This window comes from Tenrec ecaudatus, chromosome 7, assembly GCF_050624435.1.
Source record: "Tenrec ecaudatus isolate mTenEca1 chromosome 7, mTenEca1.hap1, whole genome shotgun sequence".
NCBI classification, from domain to species: Eukaryota; Metazoa; Chordata; class Mammalia; order Afrosoricida; family Tenrecidae; genus Tenrec; species Tenrec ecaudatus.
Window position 1 is genome coordinate 159,728,890 of NC_134536.1, and position 17,309 is coordinate 159,746,198.

General features: G+C 48.9%; 1 long non-coding RNA gene across 1 annotated transcript; it reads left to right on the plus strand.

Moving 5' to 3' along the window:
* Positions 1 to 2,827: 2,827 nt before the first annotated feature.
* Positions 2,828 to 14,588, plus strand: LOC142453016 (uncharacterized). Its single transcript, XR_012785358.1, has 3 exons — positions 2,828 to 2,989; positions 11,774 to 11,945; positions 13,273 to 14,588. It is a non-coding gene; the product is annotated as an uncharacterized LOC142453016 (long non-coding RNA).
* Positions 14,589 to 17,309: the final 2,721 nt, after the last annotated feature.

The window sequence follows — 17,309 nt, forward strand, 5'->3', positions numbered from 1 at the left end:
GTAGAATTCGGATCATGGTAGTTGGGGGGAGGAAGCATCCAGGATCTGGGGGAAAGCTGTGTTCCCCATCGGTACTACCTCGCACCCTAATTAACCCATCTCCTCTCCTAAACCCCTCTATGAGGGGATCTCCAGTGGCCGACACTTGGGCCTTGGGTCTCCACTCTGCACTTCCCCCTTCATTTAATATGGTATATATATACATATATACATATACATACATTCATATACACATATATACACATACATACACACACTTATATCTTTTTTTTTTTGCATGATGCCTTATACCTGGTCCCTTGGCACCTCGTGATCGCACTGGCCGGTGTGCTTCTTCCATGTGGGCTTATTTGCTTCTGAGCTAGATGGCCGCTTGTTCACCTTCAAGCCTTTAAGACCCCAGACACTATCTCCTTTGATAGCCGGGCACCATCAGCTTTCTTCACCACATTTGCTTATGCACCCATCTGTCTTCAGCAATCCTATCATGGAGGTGTGCAGTCTATGATATGATTTTTTGTTCTTTGATGCCTGGTAACTGATCCCTTTGGGACCACTCGATCACACAGGCTGGTGTGTTCTTCCATGTGGACTTCGTTGCTTCTGAGCTAGATGGCCGCTTGTTTATCTTCAAGCCTTTAAGACCCCAGTCACTATCTCTTTTGATAGCCGGGCACCATCAGCTTTCTTCACCACATCTACTTGTTCACCCACTTTGGCTCCAGCCGTTGTGTCAGGAGAGTGAGCATCATAGAGTTCCAATTTAATAAAAGAAGGTATTCATGCATTGAGGGAGTGTTTGAGTAGAGGCCCAAGGTCCTTCCGCCACCTTAATACTTGACCTATAAATATAGACACATAAATCTATTTCCCCATCCTCCTATATATATTTGCATGTACATGTCTTTGTCTAGACCTCCATGAATGCCCTTTGACTCCTAGCTCTTTCCTCCATCTCCCTTGACCTTCCTCCTGCCCTACTACCATGCTTCATCGCCACCTGGGCTAGAGTATACCTCTTCTCTAAGCAACCTTACCCTTGATCATTTCCCACCAGGCCTGCCACTCCCCCTTCTCTACCATTTGGGGTCCCATGTTTTTCCCTTGTCCCTGGGTTTGTTAACACCATTTCCTTACCTCCCCTACCCCCCCACCCCAAGTCCCCCCAGAACTGTCGGTCCCGTTGTTTTTCCTCCAGATAGTTCATCCAGCCTGTCCTTTTCAGACAGACCTGTGGAGACACTAACATGCACGAAAACAAGACAGAGGAAAACAAAGCAACAGTATACAACCAGACAACAAAACAACAAAAACAAACCACTGACAAAGAACAGAACAAAACAGTTCACGAGAGTAAAGCTTGTAGTTAGTTCAGGGATCGTTTGCTGGCCCTTAGGAGCGTTTTCCAGTCCAGTCTGTTGGGGCACAACGCCCTGGCCCCGAAGTCCACTTTCAGCATTCCCTGGGGACCTTGCCACTCCATTCCCTTGCTGTTCCGCTGCACTCCCCCAGTGATTTGCCTCGGTGTGGTGGGATCAGGTCAGGTGCAATTCCCACACTGTGTCTCCGGTGCTGTCTCCTGTATCGCCCTTAGTCACTGATTGGCATCATTTCTCATAGTGGGGCCAGCCATGTTGTTCTCTAGATGTTTGTCTTTTAAAAAAAAATCATTTTATTGGGGGGCTCATAAACTCATATCACAATCCATACGTACATCAATTGTGTCAAGCACCTTTGTACATTCATCGCCCTCATCATTCCCAAAACATTTGCTCTCCACTTAAGCCCCTGGTATCAGCTCCTCATTTCCCCCCTCCCTCCCCGCTTCCCCCCTCCCTCATGAGTCCTTGATAATTTATATATTATTATTTTGTCATATCTTACACTGTCCAATGTCTCCCTTCACCCACTTTTCTGTTGTCCGTCCCCCAGGGAGGAGGTTAGATCCCTGTAATTTGTTCCCTCTTTCCACCCCACCATCCCTCCCCAAGATATTTGTCTTTTAGTGAGTGGACCACAGGGAAACTGGAGCTGTGAAGCAGGTTAGATTTTAGCTCAATTCTTCTACTTGCTATGTGAACCATGGGTGGGAACAGCAGTTCTTTCTATGAAGTCTCTTGAGATTAGCCTGAGAGTCCTTCCCTGCCCAGGGGTCATCCAAATGGACACACTGGCCTGGCAGATGCTTCGTGGATGCTTCTTCCTGTGAGGTGAAGCTCTGTGAGCTCCCTGTGGAGTAACTCACATCACGTCACTCTCAGTGGCCCCTCCCTGCAAGGTGGGTATTTGAATCATCCTGTTTTATGGTAAGGTTGTTGTGCAGAGGAATCCTTGGATGGTGCATTCGGAAAAACACAGAAGGTTGATGATTCAAACCACCAGGAGGTGGCTCAGAAGAAAGGCCTGGCTAGCTCTTTCTGGACAGCCACCGCTGGCTAGCCCTACCCTGTTCAGTTTATATTCTGCACATTTCAATGGAAGGCTAGTGGCCGGGCTTAAGATACAAACGGCTTGCACGAACCTGGAAGAAAGTTAGCATTCTGAGCACACCCTGGCGATCTGCTTCCATAAGATTCCAGTCACAAAAGCGTTACTCACGGCTGGCCACTTTGTTCTGATTCAAAGCAACCCTTTAGGACAGGGGAGAATTGCCTCTGTGCGTTTCCGAAACTGTAACTCTTTTTTTGTTTTGTTTTAAACAGTTTTATTAGCACGCATCTGAGTAACAGATCTGGTCCGGGGCTGGCCACCGTTCAAACGCAGGCTGCTGAGCGCCAATCCATCTTCCCCTCTCCGTCCTGCCCCTCTGGGCTTTGTTCCACGCAGGAAGTGTTCCACATGGCCCGTAGTTTACACTGACGTCCTGCGTCAAGCTTACCAAATCCTTCATCGATTACCTCACTCCGGGCTTGCAACAGTGGCGCCGTAAGGAAGATGTCATTTTTCAAGGTTAAGGAAACCCACCAGAGGAAACAGTGATTTGTCAAAGGTCAGGAGTTGGGTGGCAGAGCTCCGACTCAGCTTGACGTGGCCTGAATCTGAGTGCAGTGCTCAGATGTCAAGGTCATTGCCGTCAGCACCGCGCGAGCGGCCTCTCGCTCCACGCATGGGGGCTGGCAGTCAGGGGTGCTGCCTGGGTACCACTCCGAGGCTTTCTGTCGAGGAAAGCGATTTTCTGAGCCGAAGGGGGTGGGCACCGAGGAAGGTGCCCTTGGCATCGCTCTCCTCGGGTTGGGCAATGAACTTCCGCCATCTGGAGCCGGTGACGTCAGCCAATTGTCTGGATGTCTGCCAGGCTCCGCGGTCCAGGAAATGGACTTCCGGCTGAGCAGCCTCAGCCTCCTGCACCCGGGACCTTTCCCTTGGCAACGTGAAGGGCTGACCATCTGATTGCAGGGCAGGTTTGGCTTAGGGAAGCAGGGAACCGTGGAGAAAGGAAGTTTAGAGTAAACCAAGGTGGGGAAGGGGGAAATTGGGGGGGGTTATGGGGTGAGCCCAGAAGCCCCTCTGGGGTCTGGGCCCTTTCTTGGGGCAGGAGAGGATCATGTAACCCGATTGGGAGGCTTAAAATTCTATGACTAAGAGGCATAAGTAAATTGGGGGTGGAGGGGGTGAAAGGTAAGCAAAGTTAAGAAAATCTGGAAAAAGCCACCCAAGCAAGGTCACAGCCATAGGTTAAGATTCTAAGAATAGAATGTTGACGCTCAGCCTCTCGGGAGGGATTTCCCCACCCCACTCCTTCTGTCAGGAATAGACACACCACCTTTCTGAATTATAAAAACAATTCGTGGTAAAGACTAAACCACAGGTAAATAAATTTAGGTAGATGAAGTACCCCTCCGCCCCCCCTCACTCCCCACCTCTCCAGGCTTGGCTCTTCAGTCCAGTACAGTCTTTCTCCCACGGAGCAGCTTGTGGTTTACAACTGCTGAGTTTGAGATGAGTGACTCAGCGGGATCGCTCAGACAGTAGAGAGCTCAGTTGAGGATCACAAGGACTCCTTGGGATTGGAACAATTATTGTGCTTTTTTTTTTCATTTATTATTTTATTTTGTTTAACATTTTATTAGGGGCTCATACAACTCTTATCACAATCCATGCATATACATACATCAATTGTATAAAGCACATCTGTACATTCTTTGCCCTAATCATTTTTTTCTTTTCTTTTTTTTACATTTTATTAGGGGCTCATACAACTCTTATCACAATCCACACATCCGTACATTCTTTGCCCTAATCACTCTCAAAGCATTTGCTCTCCACTTAAGCCCTCTGCATCAGGTCCTCTTTTTTTTCCCCCCTCCCTCCTCGCTCCCCCTCCCTCATGAGCCCTTGATAATCCACAGATTGTTATTTTGTCATATCTTGCCCTATCTGGAGTCTCCCTCCCCCCCCCCTCTTCCCTGCCATCCATCTCCCAGGGAGGAGGCTTTTATTTTTTAATAACAGCTTTGTGGAGACAAAGGAATCCCAGGGGTGCAGCGGCTACGTGCTTGGCTGCTTGTCAATAGGTGGGCAGTTAGAATCTGCCAATCATCCCCCCAGGAGAAGGACAGGGCGGTTGGCTACAGCTTTGGAAGCCTGTAAGGGCATCCCCAGTCTGTGCTAGGGCTTCAGTAGACATCGGGGTTGACAGGGTGGCAGGGAGGGTTGGCTTTGTTGAGAGATACATAATTCATATACCATACAACTCACCCCTTTAAAGTGTTCAATGAGAGGCTTTGGTATAGTTACAGAGTTGTGTTCATCTCTAAGGTCATTTTCAGAACACATTCATCATTCCAAAAAACATAAACCCATACCCATTAGCCATCAACACTCCCCCACCCCTATGTAATCATTCATCCACTTTCGGTCTCTACAGGCCTCCCTGTTCTGGGCATTTCCTCTACATGCTATGTAGCTTTTGTTTTGATTTCTTTCACCCAGCACAACCTTGTCAAAGTTCACCATCCTAGCATGTATCTTTGCTCTTGTTTCTTTTCTTTAAAGAAAAATCATTTTATTGGGGGCTTGTACACTCTCATCACAAGCCATCCATCCATCCATTGTGTCAAGCACTTTTGTACATTTGTTGCCTTCATCATTCTCAAAACAGTTGCTTTCTACTTGAGCCCTTGGTATCAGCTCATTTTTTCCCTTTCCCTCCCCACCATCATGAACCCTTGATCATGATAAAATTATTATTATTATTGTATCGTTCTGGTTTCTTTTCAAGGCGGAATGATATTGTGTGGCATGGAATGCTCCTGGTTTCGGAGAGGTAACATCTAAAGTCTTGGAATGGCTTCAGGGACTGAGGTGACTTGTTATCTATTAGGGCTGCAGGCCACACCTAACTGGAAGGTTATCCTGAGTTGACTCACTCCGCTTTATCAGAAAACTTCAGGGGAAGGAGACATGATTCAGTTTAACCAAATGTGTGGGCTTTCTGCTCCCGTAAAGGGCTAGTCACATGGTCACTTCTCCCCTGTCCTACCGGGTTGCTATGAGTTGGTATTGACTCAATGGCAGTGATTCTTTGACTTTTAATATCAGGAGGCCCTGATAAAGGTTCTGGGCATTAAAAGTTCCACAGGCTCCCTGCTCAGAGACAGGCCTGGACGCATGTGGGTCAGTAGCTTGTCTCTTTTGGACTTGGGTGGCTGTGCCCTAGACCTGCCCTTACTCATACGTGTTTCTTGGTTTTTCATTCTGTTTGCTGTAGTAATTCTGTATCAACGTGTAGCCTTTTCTTGGGTTCTGTGGGTCATTTCCATGAATTTTTTTAATTTGAGGGCATGCTGAGAACAAGCTGGTCAGAAGTGAGGGAGATCTGCCAGAGCAAAGGGAACCCCAGATTTGTAGCCAGCCAGTCAGAAGGGAGAGGAGCCTGGGAATCCCCAATCTCATGGCTGGTATCCAGAGCATTCGGCAGACTTGGCCATCCAGAGACTATGCTTTATCATTGTGAGGTCTGACCTAGCTGGTAGCCACGGCCAGAGGAAAACATGCTATCTGTATCAGCATACTTGGAAATAGAATAAAATAGGGCTTAATTGGCTAGATCTTAACGAGTTTTGGGATTGAATATACTGAGTTTAGTTGATGCCCGAGAAGTGGAATAAAATGGATTGCCTTGATTCTAGCTTTGATTGATGCCACACCTACAATTTACGGAATATTTTCTTCTTCCTTGTAGTCGTGATTCGTGTAATTTTTTTTCTACTTATGCCAATAATCTACACAACGGAACCTTCTCCAGGTCCATAACTTCTGCTTGTATAATTCAGTGTCATTGATTATACTCTTTTTTTTTTCAAGAAAGAAAAGCTTGTAGTTAGTTCAAGGATCATTTGTTGGCCTTTATGAGTATTTTCCAGTCCAGTCCGTTGGGGCACCACACCCTGGCCCCAAAGTCCACTTTCAGCATTTCCTGGGGACCTTGCTGCTCCAATCCCTTGCTGTTCTGCTGCAGTTCCCCAGTGCTTTGCCTCGGTGTGGTGGGATCAGGTCAGGTGCAATTCCCACACTGTGTCTCCGGTGCTGTCCTCTGTAACGCCCTTGGTCACTGAGGGGCGTCATGTCTCATAGTGGGGCCAGCCATGTTGTCCTCTCTGTGGACTGGCTGCTCTAATCAGGAACATCATCCTCATGGCCTGGTGGGCCAGGCTGTGCTCCACTCTCTCCTCCTGCCCCTTCATCTGCTCCCGTGTGCTCTGATCAGATATGTCCATCTCCCGGAGCTGCAGAATCAATGTCATCCTTTGAAACAAATTCTTCTCAGGGGAGGAAGCCACTTAATTTTTGGTGCTGGGTCCAGCCTCGCAGACCTCTCCACTGGTTCCCTACTCCACGCCGGGATATTGCATTCACACCTTGCGGCACTGGGTTGAAATTATACTCTTTGTGCTATGTAACTATTGATATCCTTTTCCAAATCACCACACCAAAATGGACAGAAGCTCAACGTTTATGTCTAGGAACATTGTTCCTTGAGCTCTTTGGCTTCTTTTTGGGAGTTTCCATGACGGTTCCCGGCATGCCACCTGTTGTTTATATGAGCATGCTTGAAATGTTACAATTATGGATGTGGAAATCTGCACAACCAAGCCTGTATTTTCTGGAGGGTGTGCTGCTGTACATTCTCCGGTGCCTCTTCAGTACACTTGTGTATCCATTCTTAAAATTATTGCTTGCTTCTATGACAGCAGCAGGATTGTAATTACCACCCACCCACTGCCATCGTGCAGTTTCCGGGCTCCGAGTCACCCTGTGAGACGAACTAGACCTGCTCTGTCAGGTTTCCAAGGTGGTGAGTCTTCCTCTCATGGAGCAGCCGGTGCGTTCCAGCCATTGACCTTCCAGCTGGCAGGCCGAGGCTGAACTCATTGTGCCACCAGGGCACCGTGGTCATGATCGCGGCGGCCTGCGGTCTGTGTTTCTCTCCGGGTCTCCCAGTGCCTGGTTTAAGTTGTGCCAGTTTGCTCAATCCTGGCCATTGTCTTTCCTTTCACCTTTCAAACAAAAATCACAGCACAAAACAGTTTAACTGACATCTAATGCCCACAATTCAATGGTCTCGCACATGGAAAAGAACTGTGCAAGTTTACCTTTAGTAACTTTTGGGTTCAATCTAGTTGGTAACGTTGCCTTCCTCCTCCATCCATCCCCGATAACCATCCAAGAACGTTTCTTTGTGCATGGAGACCTCTTGTTGGCTTTTTATAATAGTAGGCTTGCCCAGCGTCTGCCCTTTTGTGGATGACTTATTTCACAGTGCATGACGACCTTCACATTCATCTACGTTGGGAGATGTTGCCAAGAAGGGCTATTATTCTTTGTCGTTGCATAGTATTTCATTGTGCGCATGCCTCCTGTTGTTGGCTTATCCATTCACCCATCGATGCACACTCACATTGTCTCCATCTTTTTACTGTTGTGAGCAGCGCTGCAATGAATAGGATACTCGTTTGTCTATTTTTGTGTCTGCTCTTATCTCTTAGGGTAATAAAGATGTAGTGGGGTTGTGGGATCATATGGTATTTCATCCCATAGTACATAGTACATAGTGGTATTTTACATTACATTTTACATTACATTTTACATTCTCACCAGCAGTGAGAATGTTTGTTATCAGAGTGAGATAATACCTCATTGTCATTTTGATTCCCATCTCTCCTTGGGAACTCACAGGGTCTGTCTGTCCACTGACAGGATGGCCATGAGAGAGACAATGAATGGCCAAGGAACCCTGGTAGGACAGCAAATGAAGTAAGCACTTGGAAACTGAAAAGTCAGAAGTTCAAACCCGCCAGCTGCTCTTTGGGAGAAAGATGAGGCAATCTGCTCCTGTCCAGACTGACAGCCTCGGAGCAGCCCCACTCGACCCTGTAGGACTGCGAAGAGCTGGAAACGACGCCACAGTCGTGGTGTTCGTTGGAGACACGGCAAGTGCTTGTGAGCGTTTCTGCCTGGACTTCTCACTTCGGTGAAGTGTCTGTTCATTGGGCTCGCCCACTTTAAAATTGGGTTGTGCGTTTTTAAACTTTCATTGGCATGTAATTCACATACCATACTACGCAGTAGTGCCAGCATATTAAGAAGGGTTGTACGACCAACACCACGATCAATTTTAGAACACGTTCTTTCTTGTACACCTCGTTATGGACTCCCTCAACTTTCCCCAACACCCCCTGCCACACTCCACTCGCTCGTTCGCTCACTGCCACCCAGACAATGCCAACCCATGGTGACCCCAGAGGGCAGGCTAGAACTGCCTCTGGGTTTCCCAGACTCTAACTCCTTTTTTTAAAAATCATTTTTATTGGGGGTTCTCATACAACTCATCACAATCCACACATACACCAATTGTGTAAAGCACATTTATACCTTCCTTACCCTCATCATTCTCAAAACATTTGCTCTCCACCTAAGCCCCTGGCAACAGCTTCTCATTTTCCCCTCTCTCCCGCTTCCCCTCCCTCATGAACCCTTGATCATTTATAAATTATTATTCTGTTATAACTTACACTGTTCGACGTCTCCCTTCACCCACATTTCTGTTGTCTATCCCCCAGGGAGGAGATTATATGTAGATCCTTATAATAGGGTCCCCCTTTCTCCCCAACCTCCCTCTCCCCTCCCAGTATCGCCACTCTCGCCACTGGCCCTGAGGGATCAACCGCTCTGGATTCCCTGTGCTTGACTGTAACTCTTTACAGGAGTAAAAAAGTCCCATCTTTTTCTCCCATACCACCAAGATACCATCAACCCAGTTACTACCTCTATAGATTTACCTAGAGTTCACATGCAGAAAAACAGATAAAACAAACAGAAAACAGTCCATCTATAAAACTAACAACCATAACAAAGCAAAACAGAGGAAACCTTTAATAGAAAAGACAGGGGAAAATATTTTTTTCAAAAACTAGAACAAATTATGAATAGGTCAAATGATAAGGCGTTAAATTTTAACCCATCTGCCACACTCCACTTCCCACACACCCTTCCTGCATGATGACCAGGCTGTTCCCATGCCTGGTCCATGGTCGGAGGGGATTCACAGGAAGCTGAATCCACGGGGATTTTCCCTTCCCCTTTCTTTTTTTAAACTGAAGCAACTTTAAAACGGGTCAAAAGGGAGGTCACGTGACATTAAATCTTAACCTCACCACAGCGGCAGTGATTGACTTCACAATGCGCTCTGTCTGATAACAAGGCTGTTCTCAAATGTCAACTCTAGCCAGAGGGGGTTTACTGGGAGCTTACTCCACAGGCATCCATATCCCACATCCTTGGTGTTAGCGTCCTCGATTCCGTTCTGAGAAGGAAGCCAAGTGGCGTAAGCCTATGATGGACGCATCTCTTAGGATGAGGATGGGGGAGAGCTGTAAGTGGAAAAGCAAGTGTTCACAGCGACCCTGCGACCAACAGAACTGAACGCTGTTGCCTAGTCTTGTGCCGCCCTCACAATTGTCCCTAGACCTGAGCCCTTGGTTGCTGCCCCGTGTCATGGAGGGTCTTCCTCTTCTTCGATGGCCTTGCATTTTACCAAACACGGTCTCCTTCTCCAGGGACTGGCCTCTTCTTCTTTGTTCTCTGTTCTCAGCCTGGAAGCTCTGCTGAAGCTTGTTCACCCTGGGTCACCCTGCTGGTGTTTGCGGGAGTTTTTAGTTTTCTTGTGAGCGTTCCACCTTTCACAGGGTGCGTTCTTATCATTTTTCTGTTGTTCGCGATTAAGAATCCTCCCTTACAAAACCTAGAAAGTGTCACGTGTTGGTTTTATAGGACTGGAAAGCAACCAAACCGTTTTTGTTTCATTTGCACTTTTTTTGAAACCCATTATTGTCCTTGGAATGATTTCTGGTGTTCACACCTGTGCAGTATTCAGGTTTCAAGGCTAACAGTGTTCTGTGTCCTTCAGGTGTGACGGGCTCTGGCTCTCAGAAAATATCTCTTCGACTGAAGTCATTTTAGTGGAAAATATTGCAGTTTTCCTTGTCTGACAGGTTTCCATTTTATACGATTTCCGGCTTTCATGGAGTTTCTAAATAGCACCTAGGGTCACCTTCATTCTTTCTTCATTCTAATATTGTTTCAATATTATTGTACTTTTTCACAGATGGATCGATTGTAAGCTCCACAGGGAGAAGGACTAGGACCTCGTTTGCTCACTATTGCCTCCCAATGAGTCAATGTGCCCTGTGCCTGGTACATGTAGATTATCTGTAACATAGAGAAGGGAAAACAGAGAGTGCAGATTCTCTATCTGTGACATAGAGAAGGGAAAACAGAGAGTGCAGATTCTCTATCTGTGACATAGAGAAGGGAAAACAGAGAGTGCAGATTCTCTATCTGTGACATAGGCTGAGTGAGTGAATGCCTGAGTGGCTTAGACTCAGACTGAGTAGCGTGCACAGGTAAGTCACCTGGGAAGTGGCCAGACAGGGGTCAAACCCAGAACTTCTATTCATTTCTAAGTAAGATTCTTATACTTCAGAGTTCTTGGCCTATCACAACCTATTTGCCACAAGAAGCCCGATTTCCTCAAAGTTTCATTTGTTGCCTTTCTCTGTAGTATTACCCCAATATGCCGTTGTTTGTGAACAGCCCGACCGCCCAAATACAGTGAGATTGATGTCCCTTGAGCCTCCGACTACTCCTCCCCCCCCCCATTCCTCTCCACCACCACCACCCCCCCCCACACACACCCCTGCTCAGGCTGTCAACCCAAAGATCCCATTTCCTGCAACGGCTCTTTGATGATGGAAAGTTCCTCTAGACATCGGACCACGACTGCATGTTTGACTGAATCTCAACTGTGATTTGGTGGAACACATTATGGTGGGGGCCGGGTTTGATGTGGGAGATTCCCTTGGGGACATGAAGGCTGTCTGTGCTCTGCACGGCGATGTCCGCGGCCTGGCTTAGGCCTGAGGCCCTTGCTCCTCCCATTTGGACTTTGTGTTTTGATTCGGGGTACATTCTGCTATCGCAGAAGGAGAAGGAAGCCAAGTGGCGTAAGCCTGTGATGGACGCATCTCTTAGGATGAGGATGGGGGAGAGCCGTAAGTGGAAAAAGAGTCATTCATCTCAGAGGTCTGAAATTGGAGACCACCCGACCTTTGGTTGGACCGCATGCCCACCTAGACAGTACTGAGTTTGGGCTCCCTCTGGTGGACATTTGGAAAATAAGACAATTGGGTGCTTCTCTGCACTATAGTAGGCGTTTCACATAAGCATTGCAGTTTTTCCTCAACGTTATCCTATAAATTGTTGTTTGCTTTAGGGTCGATTCCGAATCACAGGGACCAGCAACAGGGTTTCCCAGGCTGTGGGCCTTCGGAAGCAGATCTGGAGGCCTGTCTGCGGAGCTGCCTCTGGGTGGCTTTGAACCACCAGCCCTCTGGCTAGTAGTCAAGTGCCGAACCACTGTGCAACCCGGGGACACCTCCCTTCAGGTAGGCTTTATCAATCCTGTTTTGAAAAGAAGGAAGCTGAAAAGTCACCCCAAATCACACAAGGATTTGGACTCCAGAGCTTCCCCGACTCCCCAGAGCCCGTGTTCTTTCCAGTGCCCTGAGCTGAGGGAGCCAGAGAGGACGCAAAGTGAGATTCCCTTCGGATTCCAGGGGGGTAATGACTTTGTTTGTTAAGATGTTTTGGGCTCCCCATGCTCTGGCATTCCCCTAAATCCACTGGTGTGCTGGGGTCGGCTCAGGGGGCTGGTTCAACAGGCAGGAATTTTATTGTTTTTTAAAAACGTTTTATTAGGGGCTCATATAACTTATCACAATCCATACATACATCAATTGTATAAAGCACATCTGTACATTCATTGCCCTCATCATTTTCAAAGCATCTGCTCTCCACTTTAGCCCTTTGCATCAGGTCCTCTTTTTTCCCCTCTCTCCCTGCTCCCCCCTCCCTCATGAGCCCTTGATAATTTATAAATTATTATTTTGTCATATCTTGCCCTGTCCGACGTCTCCCTTCACCCCCTTTTCTGTTGTCTGTCCCCCAAGGAGAAGGTCACATGTAGATCCTTGTAATCGGTTCCCTCTTTCCAACCCACCCTCCCTCTACCCTCCCAGTATCGCCCCTCACACTCCTGGTCCTGAAGGTATCATCCACCGTGGATTCCCTGTGCCTCCAGCTCCTATCTGCACCAGTGTACATCTCTGCTCTATCTAGTCTTGCAAGGTAGAATTTGGATCATGATAGTGGGGGTGGGGGCGGGGGAGAAAGCATTTAGGAACTAGAGGAAAGCTGTATTCTTCATCGGTGCTACATCACACCCCAGGCAGGAACTTTGTAAGTTGGTTGTTATCCTGTTGAAGGTGGAGCTTGGCCGCGGTGGGAGTATTTACTTGGCAGAGATTAGCCAACACTGTAAATAGAGGGTCACTATGAGTCAGACTGGACTTGATGGTGGCGGGTTTTGTTTTCTGGTTTAGTTTATAAATCTGGGTTTCCACTCCCAACCCCCACCCTGCATGCTGGTTTATGAGTGTTCCACCATCCTGGACTCTCCCCTGGGGACCCAAATGTCCCTTATCAGAGCACTAGCTCAGAGCCCTAGAGTGAGAGCTGAGGACCAGGCCCATGAACTTTCTACTGTGGACAAAGAGGGATAGGCGTATGGACTGGAAAGCGAGGAAGTGCATGCTTGAGGGAGAGAGAGGGGGGCTGCAACATCCTGGTGAGTCCCATACAAAGTACCTGGGTTTGTAATCACAGGGATTTCCGGGGAGGACTTGGAGCAAGTCCTTTGTCCTTTTCTTCCAGAGTGATGGAGCAGGAGGTCCGATGTCCGCAGAAACGGGAATAGTGACATCATCAGGAGGGACCAGTCCTCAGAGGATATCATGCTTGGTGAAGTGGAGGGTCAGCGGAAAAGAGGCAGCCCTTCCGTGAGACAGACAGACAGACACCGTGGCTATAACAGTGGGCTCGGACATAACAACAAGGATGGTGCGGGACCAGGCTGAGTTTTGTGATGTTGCACAGAGACTGTGTATTCAGAGGCACCGAATGAAAACAAGTACAGTGGGGCAGGGGAAGTGCTGCCCAGCCCAGGGGCCGGCGGAGGCTTCAGTGTACCCTCTGTGGGAGGAAGGGTGACTTTGCCTTGCTCTGGAGCTTTGAGGCAGGAAGCAGCCAGTGGACCAGATCCCAGACCCCCTGAGACCACGGTTGGGAGCCATTTGCCTGGCAGGGGATGCTGGGATCTGCGAAGAGCCGAGCAGCAGTGAGCCTAAGCATCATCAGATGTCATCACCATTTGAGGACTGAGTCAGGGGCTGCCCCGCCCAGCATAAAATGAGGGTCACGTCCTTCGCGGTGGGCAGGGGAGGGGGGCATTTGTTAAGCTGGACTCCCCACTCTGACATGCTCCCAGAGGTTGCCCGGTTCCTGTATGCTTATCAGTAAACGCTGAGGAGGTTATTGCCACGAGAGAGATACCACGCAATTAAACAAGACTTCCCTAAAGGCTAAGGCCCACCGATCCGTCCGTTTGTCTGCCGGGTTGACTCTAATGTGGGTATGGTCATGGAAGGCAGGGCCCCTAGTTTAAATACCAGCAGGGTCCCCCGTGATGAACAGGTTTCAGAAAAGCCTGGTGATCTACTTGGAAAATTAGCCATTGAAAACCCTATGAATCCCGGTGGGACATGCTTCCACCAGTGCTAAAAGATGCGTCGTATGGGTGGCAACAGATGAAAAAAAAAACCTCAGTGGCAACAGCAATGGCCAGGAGCCCACAAATGACCGGGGAGGTAGCCCAGCCCCAAGTCCATCGGGCATCCAGGCATCAGAGCAGACTTGAAAGAACTAAGAACAGGAGCCAAGAGAAGAGACGAGAAGGTGAAGAAGTGAGCACTAGGCAGCTGAGCCTCGGAGCCCCCTGGCACGTGGGCTGCTTGATCCTGGCCTGCTGCCTTCATGGCCAGAGATGCCCCTGAGCTCTGATCCTCGACCACAGAGAGATACACAAGTCCTCCGTTTGCCTGCAGGTCTCTGAACACTCCTCTCGCCCATGCTTGCCTGCTGCCACCTTGTCCGTCTGCTTATCCCTAGCTGTGTGGCTTGATCCTGCACAGCCACCATCTCCAGGCAACGGAATAACTGCGTTGTGAACCATCGGGGGGGGGGGGGGGGGTGGAGGGAGGAGGGTGTTGGCTTTGGGGTTCGGTTTAGGATTAGAGGCTGTGAACAAAGGGGCACCTGGGTTGGATGGGCGTGCACAGAGGAAGCCTTTGTGGGACTCACCTGACACTTAAGGCTAATTAGCCATTGTGTACGGAAGGCTTCAACTTGTTGGGGCCACTCCCAGGTTGAGACAGGCCCGGGAGCCCTGGCTGGCAAGGCGGACACAGGAAGAAGGAGGAGGCGCCCAGTCAGAGTTGCAGTATTTGCTCAGGAGAGGTGAGCACCTGGGGCGTAGAAACTCATAGTCAGCGAAATATTGGCTGGTCACCAACCCCCCCCCCCCCCCACCTCCTGCCTTCCCTAACTACTTCTACTTCTTGGAGAGCTTCTCTGTTTGTGAACGATTCGTCCAACAAACAGTTCTCGTTTCACTTAGCTACCAGACACGTGCCCTGGCAAAGGGCAGGGCAGTCCATTTTACCCCCGCAGAGGTCACAGAAAATGGGAAGGAACACACAGAAGCAGTGATGACAGGGCGATGGGTGTGATCAAGGGAAAATGAAGGATGCCTAACGAGGTACCCCATTGCACCGGGCCTGACAAGGAAGGACCAGTGAAGATGTCAACTGTAGGGAACTGCGTGTCCCCCCACCCTGGGTTTAAGCCATGTACGACCTTGATGAATTTACTCTCAGCTTCCTGCCACACAAACTGCCCTGAGGTTTTACTGCCCTTTGCTCCTTTCCCGCCAGAGGGTGGCTGCCTTGACCCTTGCTAGGATTGGTGCTCTTTCACTAGCAGCTGCTATGTTCATTGGTCAATACATGACTGGTGGCATCTCCCCCCAGGCGTAAGGTATGCTTCATTAGCATATTTACCTGTTTGATCAGTTGCCCGCCATTTCTTCCTTATTTAGAGATGCACGACTATTGGCTACCTCAGCTGTACCTTATTTTACATGTGATGTAATGGTGCCCGCCCTTCGCTGGCTATTTAAACCTCTGCTCTCAACTCAATAAATGAGGCTTGATCAGATTCCTGTCTTGCCTCCATCTCTCCGCGCCCTTGCCCATCTTCATTCCCAGTCCCTCTTTCAGGTACCCACGTTGTTGATGACCCGCGGGACGGGACAGTCAACATCCCAGACAATTTTTAGTAGTTATTATTAGCACTTATGCGCCCCGAGTTTAATACCATAAAGAAGTTTACTAAAAGTAATACATTTAATAAATCTACATATCATTCACGGAGAGTTTAAAGCACCCCAATGGGCAGGTACAGCACTCTATGACATCTATGCAGGGAAAGAAAGGTCTTGACCTTGGAGCAGCCCCTGCCCGACCTTTCTAGAAGAGACCAGACGTACAGCAACACCTAGCTGAGTTTTCTGGGCCTTTAAAAATGGTGAACGTGCCCACGCTAAACGAAAGGCCGCAGTTCAGGAACACCCAGATCCGCCTAGGAGGAAAGGCCTGGTGAGCTACCTCTGAAAAAGCAGCCGTGGAAGCCCCGTGGAGCCCAGCTCTGCTCCGACACACACGGGCCCACCATGACGTAGAGCTGACCGCACAGGGTCTCCTCGTTGGATTTGAGTGATTGCCTCGCGGTCTATGTACAGGCTTTGTCTGAGCACAATGAAGTGTTCAGGAATTCCCATATAAATATAATAGTGTCCCATATTTGGGGGGGGGTATTTTGAAATCTCTGAGGCTCCGAGAATCCACATTGGGTTCCCATTGGTTCAAACTCCAGAATCACAGAGGTGATAAGATAAGCTTCATGGAAGAGTCCAGAACCATGTTTTCCATCAAGTGGTTATTGACTTGTCTGGGGAACAGTCTGAATGACTAAGCCACCTCCTTGTCCCTCCCATCCAGCCAGCCTCTGGACCACGTGCCACAGAGGAGGAGAAGCCAGTGGGGGGTGGGGAGATGGTGGGTAGTTGGGAGGGGGGGACTCAGCCACTCAGAATGAGGCTCCAAGCAGGAGCTCCCAGTGGTGGCTCTCACACAGCTTTTGGGATTGCCCATGAATCTCTCTACTGAACACATTCGCTTATGTCAAGGGAGTTGATGTTCTTCTTGATCCCAATTGGACCTCGGATTTGGGAAGGGAGGTGGTTGTGATGCTGTTCTAAATACTGCAGACGGGGGTACCGTAAACTGGGCAATCGAGGGTGAAACATGCCCCCCTGGGCTGACTGCTCTTAACGTCAGAAGATCCAGGAATCAGCCACGATTCCCACCGACACAAGCCACCCTGGAGGGATCGTGAGCAAACCAAAGACCAGGGGTTCAAGTCCCCTGGGCGCTGTGGGAGAAAGCTGTGGCAGGCTGCGGCTGGAAGATGATGCTCGTGGAAACAGTCTGCTGCAGCCTGCTCAGTCCTGTCGGGGCTCCAAGATGGGACAGGCTTTAAGGCACACACCATCATAGCAACCCTTTAACCATCGTCTCCCAAATCACTTGCTTCTGCAGAACTGGGTGTTAACGACCCCGCTACACCACGAACACCCTGTGAACCAAAGGTTGGCAGTCTGAAATCACCAGCCGCCCAGCAAGCAAAAGATGAGGCTGTCTAGCCTCACCTTGGAGAAGGAAGGTCAGTACTACTCTGTCCTATAAAGTTGCAATGAGCCGGAAATGACGTGAGGGCAGCGAGTTTGAGTTTGA